Below are 8,830 nucleotides of genomic sequence, written 5' to 3' on the forward strand. Positions count from 1 at the left end.
CCGGCATTTATTTGAAGAGAGAGTGATGGTAGGTGATGGGACGAGCCTTGATACTATCATCAGTCCTCAATCACCTGTCTTGGGACTCAATTTCACTTTTACTTTACTTTACACAGGTTCAAACAGTGCAAAACAGAATTAAACCCAAGAAAGGCAGTAAAAGACTTGAAAACCCCAGAGCCAGAGATAATGTTTGACTTTCAATAATGCTCACCAGGTTTCACACATAAGGATGCCTACATAACTTATGAGAGCAACAGGTTGCATTGAAATATTTAATCTACTTAACTAATATAATAAGTATATTACACTGGAGAAAAATGCAAAGGAAAATAAAAAGTATAAACCTCCACAGATTTGTTTTGGTAGAGTTTTGTTTTGACACATAACAGTAGATGGTGGAAGCTGAGAGTTTTTAACAGCTATAGCACCATAGAAAGAGAAGCTGGGAGGCAGGTGAAGTTCTGCACACCCTTCAAGCTCAGTGATTAGCTTCCTTTGGTCGCAGTGCAGCCTTCTCTTTGATATAAACACAAGTCAAAAGGTCAAAACCTTGTTGCCTGTTGGCGCCACAGAAGGGGGCAGAGTGACCTCTGCTGGTTGAGCTCCCACATAGCAAGAAGGCCTATAAATATGTTAATAAAACTAAAACATGAATTAAATAATATAAACTTAAATAAATAGGCTAACTGCTGTCCTAAGCTACATATAACATTAGTTCACTTGTCTTAATCTGAAGTTACAGGTCACCAATGGCCTTACAAATGTTTAATTCTCCTTAACAGCCAAAGCTATTATTTTATTATTTTTATTTATTTTTATTTCAGTTAATTAAAGTGTTTTTTTTCCACACCCAGATTTATTTTAGTTTTATAACCTATTAAAAACGTTATTTTAGTTTAGTTTTAGTCTAAAATCACCTCTTTAACTACATGGTACATGGGCTACTTTTATTTTGAAGGTTTTACCGGTTACTTTCACTTCCATATAAGGAATAGACCATGTTATGACCTGGCTCAAAAGGCCACAACAAAAGGGAGACACACCATGGTAAACGGTTAACATGTGTTTATTTAACGAAAATAAGCCAAATCAATAGTTAATTCAAATTAACATAATTAAAGTATGAGGTATGTTGTCTGCGGTTTCAGTAGTGTCTGTGCAGGATGATGGTTGCATGAATGTATGTGTGAAGGTGTTGTAGCATGCAAACAAGACAAATACCACAACGCAACAGTCCAACTAAAGAAAACCAAACTAAATGGAAAACCAGGGAGCCGGTCGCAGGGAGGTCTGATCTGGTCTTGACAACAGCTACCTTTGCCGAATGAGAAAACAGTCCCAAATACTCTACAGGGCAATTAGCCCAGGTGCCCAGAGCCACTACAATCAGCTCCTCCTCCGAGAGAGAGAGAGCGAAAGAGAGACACACTCATAACCCCACAGGGCGTCACAACCACGTGACCTCCGTTTTTGGTTTATAACGAAAAACGAATTGACTGAAGTTCACAGACTCTTTTCATTCTTTGTTCAAAAAGAAATAACAATAAAATGAATCGCCAAAAACGAAAAACGGGCTGTTTTTAATTGGTTTTTCGTTTTGAAACAAAAAACTGATAAACGGTATTTTCGTTTTTGTATTACAAAGGATTTACGGATTATCCAGAGATACCCAGACCCTGTGAACTTCAGTCAATTCGTTTTTCGTTATAAACCAAAAACGGAAGTCATATGGTCAATTCCTTTTTTGGAAGCGAAAGTAACCGGTAAAGACTTCAAAATAAAAGTAGCCCATGTACCATGTAGTTAGAAAGGTGACTATAGACTTAACTAAAATAACGTTTTTAGTAGGTTATAAAGCTAAACTAAATCTGGATGTGGGGGAGAATTAAACATTTGTAAGGCCATTGGTGACCTGTAACTTCAGATTAAGACAAGTGAACTAATGTTATATGTAGTTTAGGACAGCAGTTAGCCTATTTATTTAAGTTTATATTATTTATTTCATGTTTTAGTTTCCTAACATATTTATAGGCCTTCTTGCTATGTGGGAGCTCAACCAGCAGAGGTCACTCTGCCCCCTTCTGTGGCGCCAACAGGCAACAAGGTTTTGACCTTTTGACTTGTGTTTATATCAAAGAGAAGGCTGCACTGCGACCAAAGGAAGCTAATCACTGAGCTTGAAGGGTGTGCAGAACTTCACCTGCCTCCCAGCTTCTCTTTCTATGGTGCTATAGCTGCTAAAAACTCTCAGCTGCCACCATCTACTGTTATGTGTCGAAACAAAACTCTTCCAAAACAAATCTATAGAGTTGTATAATTTTTATTTTCCTTTCCATTTTTCTCCAGTGTAATATACTTATTATGCTTGTTAAGTAGATTAAATATTTTTTATGCAGCTGTAGTTGTTATTAGTTATATAGGCGTACTTATGTGTGAAACCTCATGAGCATTATTGAAAGTCAAAAAGCATCTCCTCTGGATCTGGGGCTTTCAAGTCTTTTACTGCCTTTCTTGGGTTTAATTCTGTTTTGCACTGTTTGAACCTGTGTAAAGTAAAGTAAAAGTGAAATTGAGTCCCAAGACAGGTGATTGAGGACTGATGATAGTATCAAGGCTCGTCCCATCACCTACCATCACTCTCTGTTCAAATAAATGCCGGACTGGCAGGACAAAGCAGAACACCCCTCCTGCCTCCAGCACCAGAAAAGGGCCCTGTTGTCACTTTCAGATATTTACATCATGATTTATGGTAACCAAAAACAACGTGTAATTGTGGCACTGTTTTTGTGCATAAGGAAATTGTAATACATGGTGACCTGTACTAGACACAGCTCCAACCTGTCGACCCTACCCGGGTCACCCACCTTTAATACCAATCACCTGCAACCTCTTTACAGACAGCATTTCACATGTGTAGCCTGATACTTGAGGCTTTCAACGTTAAAAGAAAATAATTGCTTCTAAAGCATTTAAAAGTCTCATTTTGTATTGCATTGGCTTTATTTAAAGGAATTAGATACAAAACTTGAGTATTGGGGGGAAATCTGCTGTTTACTTGGTCATCCTGTCTGTTTCTTGGAGGCTGAGTGTAATATGCGATGATAACTGGATTGAGTTAATGTTCCTGGGTTGTATAGCCACTGCTGTCTTGCCTGCCTGATCAACTGCTGATTTTTGTGTCCTGATTTTAAATGGGGGTTCTTTTTATGAGACTCTGTTACAATTGGATGGGCCCTGTGAATGTTTTTGCCAACTGCTAGGTTCTGCTAATGGTGGGGTGATTTACTTGTTTTTGGGTTATGTGTTATGTGTTTGTTGCAATTTGTTTTCAAAAGTATGCACAGCACAGCCAGTGTAGTTCTATCTTTATCGTTGCAGACATGTTGCAACATTAAGACATTGTGAGGGACATGTGTGGACAGATTGATTCAATGCTGCCTGTTGCTTGTTTTGTGGGACATTTTTTGTTATGTTAAGAACTCAGTCCTGCTCTGAGTTTGCTGATTTGTATCAGATGTGAGAAAATGTCATTAGAATGATGTTGGTATTCTGTGATGTGACAGAGGGAATATCCAGAAGGTTTTTCTTCTGAGGTGTTTGTGAATGAAAGGCTTAATGTCCAAATAAAGCTTGGTGTTCATCTGACTGATGACCCCTCAGATTGTTAACTGGCAGTAAAGGCTGCTCTGGAGAAGACTGAACAATGTACTCAGACTTTCTCATGTGTTTAGGGGAGTTTGGCCCCAGTCCCCTTTAGTAAAAAGACAAACAAAAAACTACTGTGTTTGTGTATTTATAGGTAGCTGCTTAATAACACTGATAAAACTAAATATTAACCAATGGTTCGAGTTTGGGCCCTGCGATGGACTGGTGACCTGTCCAGGGTGTACCCCGCCTTTTGCCCGATTGGCTCCAGTCCCCCCGCGACCTTGTACGCAGGATAAGCGGTTGACGATGGATGGATGGATGGATGGATGGTTCAGGTTTGATAACAAGGCTAGCTGTTTAAATTTAAGCTTGTATATCCATTAGTTGAGGGTTGTATAGCCACTGCTGTCTTGCCTGCCTGATCAACTGCTGATTTTTGTGTCCTGATTTTAAATGGGGATTCTTTTTATGAGACTCTGTTACAAGTGAATGGGCCCTGTGAATGTTTTTGCCAACTGCTAGGTTCTGCTAAGGGTGGAGCAGTTACTTGTTTTTGGGCTGCGTGACGTGTGAAGACTATTGGATCTGAACGGTCGACATGGGCCTACAAATGTTGTAGATTTTGAACTAAATCAAATTTTGAACTAAATCTACATCTGTCCGCTGCAGAGGCTCTAACCACAGCCTGGAAGAGGAACTAGTATAAATGACTACTGGTATAATATAACATTAACATTATTTACAGTAGGTTTTAGTCTTCACTAACCCACTGTGCTTGTAAATCATTTATGGGCATATGTGAGTGAAAGAGTTGCACTGCAGAGCCCTGCTTCACTGTACTGTTGTTCATACTAGCCTACTGTATATAATGTGTATTAAAAGACATAAGTTGACATCATCCTTATTTACAAAAACAGTGCCACATTTACAAGGTGTGGTTACCAAGTTACCAAGTGACAACAGGGCCCTTTTATGGTGCTGGAGGAAGGAGTGGTGTTCTGCTTTGTCCTGACAGTCCAGCTTTAATTTAAAGAGAGAGTGATGGTAGGTGATGGGGCCATCTTTGCTACTATCATCTGTCTTTAAACCCTGCACAGGTCACATCCTCCAGGTATTGGGGGAAATCTGGGAGTCCCTGAGATGAGTACCAGGGAGAAAAACTAAATGACTCAACTTCACTTTTATTTTACTTTACACAAGTACATACAGGACAGAGCACTGCCTTTCCCTGGTGGTTCATCAAACAGAATTAAACTCAAAAAAGCATTAAAAGATCTGAAAGCCCCAGAGCTAGAGATCATTTTTGACTCATTAATGCACCAGGTTTCACACATAAGTATGCCTACATAACTTATGAGAACTGCAGGCAGCATTAAAAATATTTACTCTACTTAAAAAACATGAGTATTTTACACTGGCAAGAATTGCAAAGGAAAATAAGTTTACAACTCCACAGATTTGTTTTGACACATAACAGTAGATGGTGGAAGCTGAGAGTTTTCTTAATCTTAATCTTTCTTCTTAATCTGAAGTTACAGGTCACCAATGGCCTTACTAATGTTTAATTCTCCCTAACAGCTAGAGTTATTATTTTATTATTTTTAATTTTTATTTCAGTTAATTAAAGTGTTTTTTTTCCACACCCAGATTTAGTTTAGTTTTATAACCTACTAAAAACTTTATTTTAGTTCAGTTTCGTCATTTTAGTTCAGTTTCAGTCTATAATCACCTTTCTAATTGACCCACTGAAAATGTTGCACATACAGTTGATGACAATTCTACATGACAGATTCTGCAAAGGCAAAATGAAATATCTGAGCTGCTCATACAACCACACAGAGAAAGCCAACTGCCACCAAGACAAATACCTGTTTTTGAAGGTGACCCACTGAAGTTCTAAATGTCCATGCAAGCCTTTAGGCACTGTGTAGGAGAAAGCTGCATCTGAAGGTGATTGCATGTATTATTTGTAAAGGTACACCAGAGGGCGCCCACACGACCTTGTACAAAGCTGTTTACATATGAGTGCAGAGAGGTTTTGAAACAGCTAAAGCCCTCCTACAGGAACACTTCGGTAATGAAACAAAGATCACAGCAGCATATATGGAAAAGGTTCTCAACTGGCCTGGGGTAAAGGCTGAAAGTGTTTCGTTACTGCAGGACTATGCATTATTTTTATGTGGATGCAATAATGCAATGTCAGATTTAGAGGACATGAAAGAGCTGGACATGTCTGCCAACCTGAAAATTGTTGTTTCAAAACTTCCATTTAAATTAAGGAAAAAATGTAGAAGTTCTGCATGTGATATTCGGGAGAGACACAACCGCAGACCAAACCTTTATGAAGTTGTACACTTTGTGGAATATCAAGTCAAAATCTTGTTTGATCCTATTTTTGGTGATGTCCAAACTACTGAAAGGGTTATGCATGTTAAAAGGGATGTGTATACAGCAAAATCTAAGTTGAAGCGAGACAACTTTGCTACAAACGTCTGCGCTGTTAGCAAAGTGCAACACAAGGACACACAAGATGATAAACGTAAGCACAATATCTGCAGCAATTGTTTATTCTGTTTACAAGAGCACAGTATGGATGAATGTCAATGATTTGCCAAGAACAAACATCATGAAAAGATCAGCTTCTTAAAGGAAAAAGGAGTTTGCTTTGGGTGTCTCAACACTGGTCATTTGAACAAAAATTTTGATAAGCGCAAAACCTGTGAAAAATGCAAACGGAGCCATCCAACAGCTTTACACATTCATGCATAGGCTTAATCTCACTGGGACAAAGTCAATGGAACAAGGTACTACAGTCTTCCAAATGTTTACACACAGAAAACAATGCCATTGAATACAGCAAACATCATCAAACAAAAAGAACTTAAACAGTGGCCTTACCTTGAGCACAATGAAATCCCTGAAATTGATGCCAGCGTGGAGTTATTATTAAGTACTAATGCTTCAAAGTTGGTAAATTGTGAATAGCCAAGGTGAGGGTCCCATGCTGTTAAAACCCTATTAGGGTGGGTGATCAATGGCTTAGAAAAGGATTGCGAAGACAACATGAATGACAATGGCTGTCATAGTGTTGCTGTAAACAGATTATCTGTGGAATCACTTCAGCTGCTATTGGAGAAGCAGTACCAAAATGACTTCAATGACAAAATCGCCGACGACAAAGAAGAAATGTCAAGACAGAAGGCAAGATTCATTGAAATAATGGAACAATCTGTAAACTTAAAGGACGGACATAACAGTTTAAAGCTGACATTCAAAGCCCAGAGGTAACACTGCCAAACAATCAGATCAACGGTGCCTCATTGGACTAAGAAATGAGAAGTTCCACCAAGAATACACAAACTTTCTTGAGGATGATCCAGTGGAAGAAGATGATCCAGAGGTCAAACTGGAGATCTCTACAAACACAATAACTATTCAAGAGGATAATGCAACCCATCAACTCACACATAGTTGCAAGGTTGCTCAAGGTCAAAAAGACTCTATTGGAGTTGAGTCGAAGAAGAAAGCAACTTGTGATGGTTGAAATGGCTGATCTTTGTTATGTTGACAAGAAAATGTTGGAAGCCAGAAAGTTGTTGGGACGAGACAGTGTATCAACTGAGGATCTATTGGCAGCAGAAAACGCTATCCTTCAGTTCTGTCAGAGGGAAAGATTTGACAAAGAGATTTGTGCAGGACAAGGACAGGAAAACTTGTAAAAAAGTGTAGTCCTATCTACAAACTGAATCCTGTCCTAGAGGATGGACTGTTAAGAGTAGGTGGAAGATTATCCAGGACTGCAATGCCCGAAGAGGGCAAACACCCAGTCATCCTGTGTAAAGATCAGTACATCTCCATGTTAATTCTTAAAAATGTTCATGAACAGACGAGGCATGGTGGGAGAAATTACATCCTCTCCAAATTGAGAGAAAGGTTCTGGGTCACTCATGCCAATGCAGCAGTAAGGAAAATCTTGTCAAGTTGTGCTTTCTGCAAGTGTCACAAAGGAAAAATGTGTGATCAAAAATGGCTGATCTCCCCAAAGAAAGGATTACTCCAGACTTACCTCCATTTACTAATGTGGGAGTGGACTATTTTGGGCCCATTGAGGTAAAACAAGGATGTTCCTATGTGAAATGTTATGGTGTTATCTTTACATGCATGGCCAGCAGGGCAGTTCATTTAGAAGTAGCACACTCAGTGGACACAGACTCTTGCATCAGTAAGGGTAATCTTACAGCAGGAGATATCGTTTTGGTTGCAGATGCTACAGCACCACGAAATTCTTGGATGACTGGAATAATTATTAAATCATTTCCAGATAAATCTGGCATAGTCAGATCTGTGCAAATCAAAACCAAAATAAACGTAATTGAAAGAACAATGTAAAAGTGAACAAACGCACCAAAGTGTCACGCCGCCCCAAGCAGGGAGGTGACAGCTGTGTGTTGTGTGCTTGTTTTGAGTTATTTTTTCCCCTTTTGGAGTGTGTGAAAGGTGCTTGGTGGGTTTTGGTTTTGTCTGTCTTCCTGTGGCGTTCCCCCTCTGTCTCTCCCTCTCCTTCAGGGCGGAGTTGTGGGCCGGGTCTCCGAGAGCTGGGCGTCTTCCTCCAGCTGCAGGCAATTACTTCTTACACACCTGTTTCCCATTTTCATCTGAACCGGTTCTTCTTTCTTCTGAACCCTGCCATCTCCTCAATTCCCCGCCGGATTATTAGTGGTATAGTAGGTAACGCTACTAGCAGTCTAACCAGCCTCATGAACCATGTGTCCGTTTTTGACCTTGTTTTCCTGTGCCCTGTTTAGAGTCCGTGGAGACCCCGCTCTACCTTGGAAGTCTCGCCGTTTCCCGCATGCCTAGTTACTCGTCCTGCCTGGCCTAGCTCATTCTGTCTCGCCACACCGGAGGAATCCCACCTCGCATCTGTCTACCTTTTTCTTGTGTTCAATAAACTGCTTCCTACCCTCCTGAACCGTGTCCTTGCCTGCATTTGGGTTCGAGCCACGTGAAGTCCTGACACAAAGAGGGCTTTATTTGGTTATTTTTATTGTAAGATATTTTTTGTTGTATTATTGTCTCCATACATGTATATGTTTAATTGTTATGTCTTGTAGTACCATGAACAATTAGGGGCCGGTTGTGTTGGAGACATTCTGTACATTGGGATGGGGTGGTGCTG

The 8,830-nt window shown here is 39.8% G+C and overlaps 1 long non-coding RNA gene across 1 annotated transcript; it reads left to right on the plus strand.

Moving 5' to 3' along the window:
* The first annotated feature begins 8,243 nt into the window (after positions 1 to 8,243).
* Positions 8,244 to 8,623, plus strand: LOC123957775. The gene is made up of 2 exons (XR_006821891.1): positions 8,244 to 8,370; positions 8,457 to 8,623. It is a non-coding gene; the product is annotated as an uncharacterized LOC123957775 (long non-coding RNA).
* The last annotated feature ends 207 nt before the right edge of the window (positions 8,624 to 8,830 follow it).

This window comes from Micropterus dolomieu, linkage group LG19 (genome assembly GCF_021292245.1).
Source record: "Micropterus dolomieu isolate WLL.071019.BEF.003 ecotype Adirondacks linkage group LG19, ASM2129224v1, whole genome shotgun sequence".
In the NCBI taxonomy this organism is placed as follows: Eukaryota; Metazoa; Chordata; class Actinopteri; order Centrarchiformes; family Centrarchidae; genus Micropterus; species Micropterus dolomieu.